Source organism: Bos taurus, chromosome 7, assembly GCF_002263795.3.
Source record: "Bos taurus isolate L1 Dominette 01449 registration number 42190680 breed Hereford chromosome 7, ARS-UCD2.0, whole genome shotgun sequence".
NCBI lineage: Eukaryota > Metazoa > Chordata > Mammalia > Artiodactyla > Bovidae > Bos > Bos taurus.
This window is the reverse complement of record NC_037334.1, coordinates 53,993,761-54,007,871: the sequence shown is the minus strand read 5'-3', so window position 1 is coordinate 54,007,871 and position 14,111 is coordinate 53,993,761. Positions and strand designations below refer to the sequence as shown.

Genomic DNA, 14,111 nt, shown 5'->3' with positions numbered 1-14,111 from the left:
AACAAAGGAACACAGCCCTGAGCTTCAAGATACAGGCTGCCCAAAGTCACCCCAAAACTATAGACATCTCATAACTCATTACTGGACATTTCATTGCACTCCAGAGAGAAGAAATACAGCTCCACCCACCAGAACACTGACACAAGCTTCCCTAACCAGGAAACCTTGACAAGCCACCTGTACAAACCCACACACAGTGAGGAAATGCCACAATAAAGAGAATTCCACAAACTGCCAGAATACAGAAAGGACACCCCAAACTCAGCAATTTAAACAAGATGAAGAGACAGAGGAATACTCAGCAGATAAAGGAACAGGATAAATGCCCACCAAACCAAACAAAAGAGGAAGAGATAGGGAATCTACCTGATAAAGAATTCCAAATAATGATAGTGAAATTGATCCAAAATCTTGAAACTAAAATGGAATCACAGATAAATAGCCTGGAGACAGGGATTGAGAAGATGCAAGAAAGGTTTAACAAGGACCTAGAAGAAATAAAAAAGAGTCAATATATAATGAATAATGCAATAAATGAAGTTCAAACACTCTGGAGGCAACAAATAGTAGAGTAACAGAGGCAGAAGATAGGATTAGTGAATTAGAAGATAGAATGGTAGAAATAAATGAATCAGAGAGGATAAAAGAAAAACGAATTAAAAGAAATGAGGACAATCTCAGAGACCTCCAGGACAATATTAAACGCTACAACATTCGAATCATAGGGGTTCCAGAAGAAGAAGACAAAAAGAAAGACCATGAGAAAATACTTGAGGAGATAATAGTGGAAAACTTCCCTAAAATGGGGAAGGAAATAATCACCCAAGTCCAAGAAACCCAGAGAGTCCCAAACAGGATAAACCCAAGGAGAAACACCCCAAGACACATATTAATCAAATTAACAAAGATCAAACACAAAGAACAAATATTAAAAGCAGCAAGGGAAAAACAACAAATAACACACAAGGGAATTCCCATAAGGATAACAGCTGATCTTTCAATAGAAACTCTTCAAGCCAAGAGGGAATGGCAAGACATACTTAAAATGATGAAAGAAAATAACCTACAGCCCAGATTATTGTACCCAGCAAGGATCTCATTCAAGTATGAAGGAGAAATCAAAAGCTTTTCAGACAAGCAAAAGCTGAGAATTCTGCACCACCAAACCAGCTCTCCAACAAATACTAAAGGATATTCTCTAGACAGGAAACACAAAAACGGTGTATAAACTCGAACCCAAAACAATAAAGTAAATGGCAACGGGATCATACTTATCAGTAATTACCTTACATGTAAATGGGTTAAATGCCCCAACCAAAAGACAAAGACTGGCTGAATGGATACAAAAACAAGACCCCTACATATGTTGTCTACAAGAGACCCACCTCAAAACAGGGGACACATACAGACTGAAAGTGAAGGGCTGGAAAAAGATTTTCCATGCAAATAGGGACCAAAAGAAAGCAGGAGTAGCAATACTCGTATCAGATAAAATAGACTTTAAAACAAAGGCTGTGAAAAGAGACAAAGAAGGTCACTACATAATGATCAAAGGATCAATCCAAGAAGAAGATATAATAATTATAAATATATATGCACCCAACACGGGAGCACCACAGTACGTAAGACAAATGCTAACAAGTATGAAAGGAGAAATTAACAATAACACAATAATAGTGGGAGACTTTAATACCCCACTCACACCTATGGATAGATCAACTAAACAGAAAATTAACAAGGAAACACAAACTTTAAATGATACAATAGACCAGTTAGACCTAATTGATATCTATAGGACATTTCATCCCAAAACAATGAATTTCACCTTTTTCTCAAGCGCACATGGAATGTTCTCCAGGATAGATCACATCCTGGGCCATAAAGCTAGCCTTGGTAAATTCAAAAAAATAGAAATCATCCCAAGCATTTTTTCTGACCACAGTGCAGTAAGATTAGATCTCAATTACAGAAGAAAAACTATTAAAAATTCCAACATATGGAGGCTGAACAACACGCTGCTGAATAACCAACAAATCACAGAAGAAATCAAAAAAGAAATCAAAATTTGCATAGAAACGACTGAAAATGAAAATACAACAACCCAAAACCTGTGGGACACAGTAAAAGCAGTCCTAAGGGGAAAGTTCATAGCAATACAGGCACACCTCAAGAAACAAGAAAAAAGTCAAATAAATAACCTAACTCTACACCTAAAGCAACTAGAAAAGGAAGAAATGAAGAACCCCAGGGTTAGTAGAAGGAAAGAAATCTTAAAAATTAGAGCAGAAATAAATGCAAAAGAAACAAAAGAGACCATAGCAAAAATCAAGAAAACCAAAAGCTGGTTCTTTGAAAGGATAAATAAAATTGACAAACCATTAGCCAGACTCATCAAGAAACAAAGGGAGAAAAATCAAATCAACAAAATTAGAAACGAAAATGGAGAGATCACAACAGACAACACAGAAATACAAAGGATCATAAGAGACTACTATCAACAATTATATGCCAATAAAATGGACAACGTGGAAGAAATGGACAAATTCTTAGAAAAGTACAACTTTCCAAAACTCAACCAGGAAGAAATAGAAAATCTTAACAGACCCATCACAAGCGTGGAAATTGAAACTGTAATCAAAAATCTTCCAGCAAACAAAAGCCCCGGTCCAGACGGCTTCACAGCTGAAGTCTACCAAAAATTTAGAGAAGAGCTGACACCTATCCTGCTCAAACTCTTCCAAAAAATTGCAGAGGAAGGTAAACTTCCAAACTCATTCTATGAGGCCACCATCACCCTAATACCAAAACCTGACAAAGATGCCACAAAAAAAGAAAACTACAGGCCAGTATCACTGATGAACATAGATGCAAAAATCCTTAACAAAATTCTAGCAATCAGAATCCAACAACACATTAAAAAGATCATACACCATGATCAAGTGGGCTTTATCCCAGGGATGCAAGGATTCTTCAATATCCGCAAATCAATCAATGTAATACACCACATTAACAAATTGAAAAATAAAAACCATATGATTATCTCAATAGATGCAGAGAAAGCCTTTGACAAAATTCAACATCCATTTATGATAAAAACTCTCCAGAAAGCAGGAATAGAAGGAACATACCTCAACATAATAAAAGCTATATATGACAAACCCACAGCAAACATTACCCTCAATGGTGAAAAATTGAAAGCATTTCCCCTAAAGTCAGGAACAAGACAAGGGTGCCCACTTTCACCATTACTATTCAACATAGTCTTGGAAGTTTTGGCCACAGCAATCAGAGCAGAAAAAGAAATAAAAGGAATCCAAATTGGAAAAGAAGAAGTAAAACTCTCACTATTTGCAGATGACATGATCCTCTACATAGAAAACTCTAAAGATTCCACCAGAAAATTACTAGAACTAATCAATGACTATAGTAAAGTTGCAGGATATAAAAGCAACACACAGAAATCCCTTGCATTCCTATACACTAATAATGAGAAAACAGAAAGAGAAATTAAGGAAACAATTCCATTCACCATTGCAATGGAAAGAATAAAATACTTAGGAATATATCTACCTAAAGAATCTAAAGACCTATATATAGAAAACTATAAAACACTGGTGAAATAAATCAAAGAGGACACTAATAGATGGAGAAATATACCATGTTCATGGATTGGAAGAATCAATATAGTGAAAATGAGTATACTACCCAAAGCAATTTATAGATTCAACGCAATCCCTATCAAGCTACCAACAGTATTCTTCACAGAGCTAGAACAAATAATTTCACAATTTCACAATTTGTATGGAAAAACAAAAAACCTCGAATAGCCAAAGCGATCTTGAGAAAGAAGAATGGAACTGGAGGAATCAACCTGCCTGACTTCAGGCTCTACTACAAAGCCACAGTTATCAAGACAGTATGGTACTGGCACAAAGACAGAAATATAGATCAATGGAATAAAATAGAAAGCCCAGAGATAAATCCACGCACATATGGACACCTTATCTTTGACAAAGGAGGCAAGAATATACAATGGATTAAAGACAATCTCTTTAACAAGTGGTGCTGGGAAAACTGGTCAACCACTTGTAAAAGAATGAAACTAGAACACTTTCTACCACCATACACAAAAATAAACTCAAAATGGATTAAAGATCTAAACGTAAGACCAGAAACTATAAAACTCCTAGAGGAGAACATAGGCAAAACACTCTCTGACATACATCACAGCAGGATCCTCTATGACCCACCTCCCAGAATATTGGAAATAAAAGCAAAAATAAACAAATGGGACCTGATTAACCTTAAAAGCTTCTGCACATCAAAGGAAACTATTAGCAAGGTGAAAAGACAGCCTTCAGAATGGGAGAAAATAATAGCAAATGAAGCAACTGACAAACAACTAATCTCAAAAATATACAAGCAACTCCTACAGCTCAACTCCAGAAAAATAAATGACCCAATCAAAAAATGGGCCAAAGAACTAAATAGACATTTCTCCAAAGAAGACATACAGATGGCTAACAAACATATGAAAAGATGCTCAACATCACTCATTATCAGAGAAATGCAAATCAAAACCACTATGAGGTACCATTTCACACCAGTCAGAATGGCTGCGATCCAAAAGTCTACAAATAATAAATGCTGGAGAGGGTGTGGAGAAAAGGGAACCCTCTTACACTGTTGGTGGGAATGCAAACTAGTATAGCCACTATGGAAAACAGTGTGGAGATTCCTTAAAAAACTGGAACTAGAACTGCCTTATGATCCAGCAATCCCACTGCTGGGCATACACACTGAGGAAACCAGAAGGGAAAGAGACACGTGGACCCCAATGTTCACTGCAGCACTGTTTATAATAGCCAGGACATGGAAGCAACCTAGATGTCCATCAGCAGATGAATGGATAAGAAAGCAGTGGTACATATACACAATGGAGTATTACTCAGCCATTAAAAAGAATACATTTGAATCAGTTCTAATGAGGTGGATGAAACTGGAGCCTATTATACAGAGTGAAGTAAGCCAGAAGGAAAAACATAAATACAGTATACTAACGCATATATATGGAATTTAGAAAGATGGTAACAATAACCCGATGTACGAGACAACAAAAGAGACACAGATGTATAGAACAGTCTTATGGACTCTGTGGGAGAGGGAGAGGGTGGGAAGATTTGGGAGAATGATATTGAAACATGTAAAGTATCATGTAAGAAACGAGTTGCCAGTCCAGGTTCGATACACGATACTGGATGCTTGGGGCTAGTGCACTGGGACGACCCAGAGGGATGGTATGGGGAGGGAGGAGGGAGGAGGGTTCAGGATGGGGAACACATGTATACCTGTGGCAGATTCATTTTGATATTTGGCAAAACTAATACAATTATGTAAATTTTAAAAATAAAAAAAAATAAAATAAAAACAGTACTCTAAGAAAGATGTGGTAATATATACAATGGAATACTACTCAGTGATAAAAAAGAATGAAATTGGGTTATTTGTAGAGATGTGAATGGACCTAGAGTCTGTCATACAGAGTGAAGCAAATTAGAAAGAGAAAAATCATATATTAACACATATACATGGGATTTTAAAAAATGGTATGGACACACCTATTTGCAGGAAAGGAATAGAGACACAGATGTAGACAATGTGAATGTGTGGGCATGGAGGTGGGGGGTGGGGTGGGAGGAATCAGGAGACTGGGATTGACATGTGTGCACTACCATGTATAAAATAGCTAGCTAGTGGAAATCTGCTGTACATTACAGGGAGCTCAGCTCGGTGCTCTGCAGTGATCTAGACAGGCAGGACTGGGGGGAAGATGGAAAGAAGGAGGCCTAAGAGGGAGGAGGTGGTGGTTTAGTCGCTAAGTCGTGTCCAACTCTTGGGAGCCCGTGGACTGTAGCCTGCCAGGCTCCTCTGTCCATGGGATTCTCCAGGTAAGAATACTGGACTGGAATGGGTGAATTTAACTCAGATGACCATTATATCTACTACTGTGGGCAAGAATCCCTTAGAAGAAATGGAGCAGCCATCATAGTCAACAAAGAGTCTGAAATGTAGTACTTGGATGCAATCTCAAAAATGACACACTGATCTCTGTTCGTTTCCAAGGCAAACTATTCAATATTGTGGTAATCCAAGTGTATACCCCAACCAGTAAGGCTGAAGAAGCTGAAGTTGAACGGTTCTATGAAGACCTACAAGACCTTTTAGAACTAACACCAAAAAAAGATGTTCTTTTCATCATAGGGGACTGGAATGCAAAAGTAGGAAGTCAAGAAACATCTGGAGTAACAGGCAAATTTGGCCTTGGGAATACAGAATGAAGCAGGGCAAAGGCTAATAGAGGTTTGCCAAAAGAATGCACTGGTCATAGCAAATACACTCTTCCAACAACACAAGAGAAGACTCTACATGTGGACATCACCAGATAGTCAATACCGAAATCAGATTGATTATATTCTTTGCAGCCAAAGACGGAGATGCTCTATACAGCAAAAACAAGACCAGGAGCTAAGTGTGGCTCAGATCATGAACTCCTTATTGCCAAATTCAGACTTAAATTGAAGAAAGTAGGGAAAACCACTAGACCATTCAGGTATGACCTAAATCATCATGATCATACAGTGGAAGTAAGAAATAGATTTAAGGGATTAAAACTGATAGACAGAGTGCCTGATGACCTATGGACGGAGGTTCGTGATACTGTCCAGGAGATGGGGAGCAAGACCATCCCCAAGAAAAAGAAATGCAAAAAAAGCAAAATGCCTGTCTGAGGAGGCTTACAAATAGCTGTGAAAAGAAGAGAAGTGAAAAGCAAAGGAGAAAAGGAAAGATATACCCATCTGAATGCAAAATTACAAAGAATAGCAAGGAGAGATAAGAAAGCCAAAGAAATAGAGGAAAACAACAGAATGGGAAAGACTAGAGATCTCTTCAAGAAAATTAGAGATACCAAGGGAACATCTCATGCAAAGATGGGCTCAATAAAGGACAGAAATGGTATGGACCTAACAGAAGCAGAAGACATTAAGAAGACATGGAAAGAATACACAGAAGAACTGTACAAAAAAGATCTTCATGACCCAGATAATCACGATGGTATGATCACTCACCTAGAGCCAGACATTCTGGAATGTGAAGTCAAGTGAGCCTTAGGAAGCCTCACTACGAAGAAAGCTAGTGGAGGTGATGGAATTCCAGTTGAGCTATTTCAAATCCTAAATGATGATGCTGTGAAAGTGCTGCACTCAATATGCCAGCAAATTTGGAAAACTCAGCAGTGGCCACAGGACTGGAAAAGGTCAGTTTTCATTCCAATCCCAAAGAAAGGCAATGCCAAAGAATGTTCAAACCACCGCACAATTGCATTCATCTCACACGCTAGTAAAGTAATGCTCAAAATTCTCCAAGCCAGGCTTCCCAATATGGGAACTGTGAACTTCCAGATGTTCAAGCTGGTTTTAGAAAAGGCAGAGGAACCAGAGATCAAATTGCTAACATCTGTTGGATTATTGAAAAAGTGAGAGAGTTCCAGAAAAACATCTATTTCTGCTTTATCGACTATGCCACAGCCTTTGATAGTGTGGGTCACCACAAACTGGAAAATTCTTAGAGACGGGAATACCAGTCTACCTGACCTGCTTCTTGAGAAATCTGTATACAGGTCAGGAAGCAACAGTTGGAACTGGACATGGAACAACAAAGTGGTTCCAAATCGGGAAAGGAGTACATCAAGGCTGTATATTGTCACCCTGCTTATTTAACTAACATGCAGAGTACATCATGAGAAACGCTGGGCTGGAGGAAGCACAAGCTGGAATCAAGATTGCCAGGAGAAATATCAATAACCTCAGGTATACAGATGATACCACCCTTATGGAAGAAAGCGAAGAAGAACTAAAGAATCTCTTGATGAAAATGAAAGAGGAGAGTGAAAAAGCTGGCTTAAAACTCAACATTCAGAAAACTAAGATCATGGGATCTGGTCCCATCACTTCATGGCAAATAGATGAGGAAACAGTGGAAACAGTGACAGACTTTATTTTCTTGGACTCCAAAATAACTGCAGATGGGGACTGCAGCCATGAAATTAAAAGACGCTTGCTCCTTAGAAGAAAATCTATGACCAACTTAGCATATTAAAAAGCAGAGAAATTACTTTGCCAACAAAGGTCCGTCTAGTCAAGGCTATGGTTTTTCCAGTGGTCATGTATGGATGTGAGAGTTGGACTATAAAGAAACTGAGTGCCAAAGAATTGATGCTTTTGAACTGTGGTGTTGGAGAAAACTTTTGAGAATCCCTTGGACTGCAAGGAGATCCAACCAGTCCATCCTAAAGGAAATAAGTCCTGAATATTAATTGGAAGGACTGATGCTGAAGCTGAAACTCCAACACTTTGGCCACCTGATGCAAAGAACTGACTCATTTGAGAAGACCCTGATGCTGAGTCAGATTGAAGGTGGGAGGAGAGGGGGACGACAGAGGATGAGTCGTTGGATGGCATCACCGACTCAATGGACATGGGTTTGGGTGGACTCTGGGAGTTGGTGATGGACAGGGAGGCCTGGCGTGCTGCAGTCTATGGGGTAACAAAGAGTTGGACAGGACTGAGGAACTGAAGTGAACAACAGACAGCTATAGTGATACACTTTGTTGTATAACATAAAACAACTATACCCCAATTGAAAAAAAAATAAAAATATTACTCTGAGAAAGGATCTAAAGGCTTTACCTGATTGCCAAATGTCTTCCTGGCACAAAAAAGATTAACTGGTCCCTCAGCTAAATTCTGTTGCAAGTAAGTAGATATGTATCTAAATGAAGGATACAATCAAGGAATTAAAAATCTACCCACACAGTCTCAAGTAAGGGAAGCAGTATGGTTTGTAAAGAAAAGGGGGTTTATCCTCAACTCCTCTCCTTAGTTTTGACTCCAGTTTTTCAACAAGTATTTACAGAGTACTTATACTGGGCCAGCTGCTGTGCTAGGCAATGGCGAAACTGCAGCAAAAAAGTGAAATTTCTATTAATATGGGCCTTCCTCATATTGGTATCCTCATTCCTCATCAAGATAATTGGTGGACAATGTACACATGTTTGCTAAACGCTGAAAGAAGAATCTTTAAGACCTGAGTAAGCACCACCAGTCTGTTATTAAATTGTAAGGTTCAAACCAAAAATCTTCTGGCTATCAAAATTTCCATTTCTTAGAACAGTTTCATCAGCTCTTCATCATAAAACAATTTAACTGATCTCTTCTTTTCTCCCAACTCACAGCTCAGGCGCCTCAATTAAATATCCTATGATTTTCATAAGAAATTGTTCTTCTAAAGGACATCTAACCAAAGAGAACAAGGAAAGACATGACGAGTACTACAATTCTTTTAAGACTTGGGCACCCTGATGATAGAATATACACTATTATAAATTCTACCTATATAAAAACACTGATATGATTCAAAGATGAGGCTGACAACCAGCTTCTTAACTCAGTAAGACAAAAAGAAACAAAAACAAGTAACATGGAGGTTTAATCCAGTTTCCTAGCAGCTTGGGGCCAAGTGGGGGGCTGAGGTGGGGAAATGGAAAGTAAATTAGGAACCTCACTTTCAGACGATTTATCAGTTCACACTATGTGATGTTACAAAGAAAGCCTTCACAAAATGGACAGAAGTATTCTTCCACACCACCCTTCTACTCATAAAGAAGTGAGACCTGCATCATTACACAGGAGCTCAGCAATTCCACTCCTCACCTTCTTAACCATCCATACTCCTTTGATCACTTATTTTATTAAGAAAAGAAAATATAAGTTTCAGCAGTAGAATAATGAGCTGAGCTGAGCATACAGCTGGGATTACAAACTGCCAGGCCTGGGCCACATCATAGCAAATAAGGCTAAACATTACTGCATGCTCCTCCAACTCATAGCCTGAGAGTGCAGACTGACTGCTAAATGAAATCACATTTTCCATACTAGTGAAAACAGTTCCTGCCCTGCACTTTGGTAAGCCTGGCCAGGGTGACTAAATAAACTCTGTGTTCAAATGAGCTGAGTAATTTAGAAAAGGAGCTACAAAGAGAATCCAAGTGTCTGGATATCTGTCCCTCCTCTCCAAAAAGATAATGGTATGAATTAACATTTAATGAGCACTTCACCACATAGAGGCCTTATCTAAGTACTTCACATAAATGTTGATCCTTATAAAATAATCTTATAGGACGATACTATTAATATCTCCACCTTGTAGGTAAAGAAACATGCTCAGAGAGACCAGGTCATTTCCTAGTGTGAGAGAGCTATTTGTGGTGAATAGGGATTTAAAGCCTGGCTGCCCGAGCCCACATTTTTAACCACCATGACATTCTGCCTCCGATTATGAGATCTCATCTGAATGGTCATCAATCTCACTTTTGCCTTTAAAACACAGCTCACTCTTTCAGATACTGGGTACAGAACATAAGATTCAAAGCAATTGCTGCTTCCTATGAGTTCCTGAAGAATTCAGGGGCTGGAACTTGGGCTTAGCAGAGATAGGCAAGAGGACAGACCGTTCAGTCTCAAAGTCCACAAGGACTAAAACAGAACATTTCTTTAACATGGAGGTCGGCAGGAGGAAGCCATGCTGACTTGTCCACTTACTAGACAAGTGGTTTTTCCTTAGTCCCTGATACTTTTTCCTTCTTCCGCAGCAGCAGCCCCAACAGAGGAACTCCATTTAAAAGGGAGGGTAGACGCCATTCAACTACGCGCTTGTGCTTAGTTGGCTTAGTCACAGTCATGTCCAGCTCTTTGTGACCCTTTGGACTGTAGCCCACCAGGCCCTTCTGTCCATGAAATTTTTTCTGGCAAGAACACTGGAGTGGGTTGCCATTTCCTTCTCCAATGCATGAAAATGAAAAGTGAAAGGAAAGTCGCTCAGTCGTGTCCAACTCTCAGTGACCCCATGGACTGCAGCCCACCAGGCTCCTCCGTCCATGGGATTTTCCATGCAAGAGTACTGGAGTGGGGTGCCATTGCCTTCTCCAATAATGCTCATTACTGAAACACAACTCTAATTTCTTTCTCCATTATATATCCATCAATAAGATAAAGACATTCAACGTTTCTTTAGACTAGCATGTTACTGGTTGTTAAAAGCTATAATTTATTTAACAATAAGCTAAAACATTGTTAAAAAAAAATAAAATTGACTTGGAGTTCATAAAGGGTTTTTTCCCAACCAAAAAAGGTGTTACTGAATGATGAAAGAAATAAAAGATGGAAACCAAGATTACCAACCCCTTCAATTAAAAAAAAAACAAAAAACCAACACTGAGTAATCAATTACAGAATGGAGCTCTAAGTATAAAAACAAAAGATAGGTGCTGCCATTAACATCTCCCTGAAGTAAAGGAAATATTTGAAGATCAGCTAGAGAAAAAGGTTTCTGCTCCCTTACCAAAGCCAAAATTCCCAAGGGGACAGACCTAACTGTTAGGGAGATGGTGATTAAAGCAGATCTGCTAATTGTCTACTGGGTATATAGCTCCTGTAATGCTCCCCTGAGGCTCTCAGCAATGGGAGACAAAATTAGGCCTAATATTCCTGCCAATTACACTGTCATCACATGCTTGCCTTTATGTGTCTCTTCAGGAAACTTAAAAGCACACAGAGGTGTGGTTTTCAACGCAGGCTATATGTTACTGAGAGGAAATAAATTTATATTACATTTGGAAAACAATTATTTTGTGCTTAAGCTTGTTTTACTATGCACATTTTGGAGCAAGGAGATGTGTCTCTCAGAGGCACACTTTCCCTGCAGAGGTCAGATGTTAACCTACGGGGAAACTAAGGTGGTTTATAAGAAAACCAAGTATGTGCAGACAGAGAACAAACACCAAAGGGTGGGAGAGGGAGGCGGGGAGACTTAACGTGCAGTGTGTGAAGCAATTTAAGAACTCCAGCTTATTGGAGGGAACACACACACACACACACATCTACCCACCCCAAAGTGGGCTTTTCGTTCATACAAAGAATAGTATGCCCCAACAGGATTTTTCTTTCTGGGTATTTCCTGCCCTATGAGTTAAGAATCATTTAAGACAGTCACAGAAATCAATGAAAAAATTAACAGGATTCTTAGAAGGAATTTGACATTTTATCTCTATTAAAAATGAAAACCAAAGACATTTAGGGCTAGATACAGGTTCCAATGCTAGCTCTGCACTGTGGTGGAAACTGTTAACCACCCCACAGTTTCTGTTCTTCCCCCTTGAAGTGGTAAGATCCCCTGGGCACTGCAGCCATGGCTGCCTATGCTCAGCCTACTTTTCTCATGCTCCTTTGTAGATGAATGTGGCCATATAATTATTTAGGGGGCTGTGGAAGTGGGGTATGCATCTTCTGGATCCCAGATGCTCTCATTTCCATTATCTGGCTGAAAAATGGAAGTGAATGGAACATGGAAAGCCATGGATTGAGGATGGCACTGATACCGATCAGGATTCATAGCCTTTCCCAATCAATAGAAATTGAGTAGAGGCCAAACAAGAAATTCACGCAAGGTTTTATGGGCCCCAGGGCAGCTAGCAGGGGAATGAGAACAAGTAACAGCTTCCCTTACTTGCTCCCTGAGGAGGTGGGAGATGGCTCCTTATATGCAGTGAGGGTAGAGGTGTGTTGAGGGATTGGGCTGGAGGGGTGGCTTAGGTGGTTCTCTCACCCCTTAGGTGGTAGTGTGTGCAGGGGGCATGTGCAGTACCCTGCTTTTGCTCCCAAATCCCTGCTTTTGCTAGTTGTTCTTCAAAAGTGGCAGTCAGGTCTTCTGGTCTGTTTGTATCTTTTGCCCAGAATCTGCCCCAACTAAGCCAGCACTCAGTTATTTTTAGTCCCTTATAGTTTCTTTGTATTCTGTTGTTGGAGGACAGGTTTGTCCAGGTGCAAGCATTGCAGGAAAAGGTCCCAGGTTCCAGTCTGTCTCAGCAAAATGACTCTGTTAGGTATAGACTGCTCACTTCTGAGCTCCATGAGAGAAATAAACTTCTATTTTATTTAAGCTTTTGTACTTTGAAGTCTCTTTGTTATAGCAACCTAGCCTGTGCCCTACTAATAATAGCCACTTACTATCCATACAACTTGGGGTAAGTTATTTAACCTCTTCTAAGCCTCAGTTTCCTCATCTGTGAAACAGAATCATAACATTTAGTTTGTTAGGTACTAAGAGGTTAAGAGATGCCATGTGTCAAATATGTGCCTTACAGACACACACACACAAAAGCTCAATTAATGGTAGGTGATAACAGCAGAGATGAAGACTACTTAGGAAAGGCTGCTTTGAAAAGCCTGTGACATCAAGCACCTACTGTGCTCCCAAAGCCCTGAAGGTAGAAATGTGTATCTGCTTTTGAGAGAGCTATCAAAAGTTATCAGTAACAGAGTATTCAGGGAAAATCAGGGGTATCCTGTATTTCATTTAGTCCAGGAGAAGAACTAAGATATGTTTATTTAATTAACTAGGTTTAGCAAACTGCACCTAAATCTTTCAACAGTTTTTTAAATCTTGCTCTGTATTATTAAATGTGATACAAATACTAGTTATTTGTCTATACTTAGTTGACTATAATGAGTTCCATGTTTGGACACAAAATATCTCAGTAGAAAATGACATTAATCAATACAGATCACCTAACCAGAGCAAGCTGAGAAAGAGACACACAACTGAACTGGAATCATCTGTATTGCACACCCCGTGTGATGCACAGCTCTACAGTCAATGCACGCTATGCCTGCCTCATGTCCCTTACACACATTTCCCTTTTTTGACAGTGCCTTTGTATGTGATAATTATTGGCCCAGTTATTGGCCCTCTGACAGTGTGGATTCTTTTTATCTTTTACTGGTGGGACATGGTCAGACTGTACTCTTAACGACTTCTGTAACCTTGAGATTTGCTGAGTACTGGAGTTGAGATCCTTGGCCCCAAGTTAAGATGACTACTCTGACTCTAGGGACTTCCCCAAGGTTCTTCCGTGGGTTTTACATGTCACAAGATGCAGGAAAACCACAAGATTACATCACCTAGCAGAGACAAGCACCTCTGAAACAGGAGGATAG

At 39.4% G+C, this 14,111-nt stretch overlaps 1 protein-coding gene across 6 annotated transcripts in view; it reads right to left on the bottom strand.

Annotated features, from left to right (window-relative positions):
• ARHGAP26 (Rho GTPase activating protein 26) overlaps nucleotides 1–14,111 on the bottom strand; it is a 473,317-nt gene that overhangs the window by 276,985 nt on the left and 182,221 nt on the right. The window lies entirely within an intron of this gene.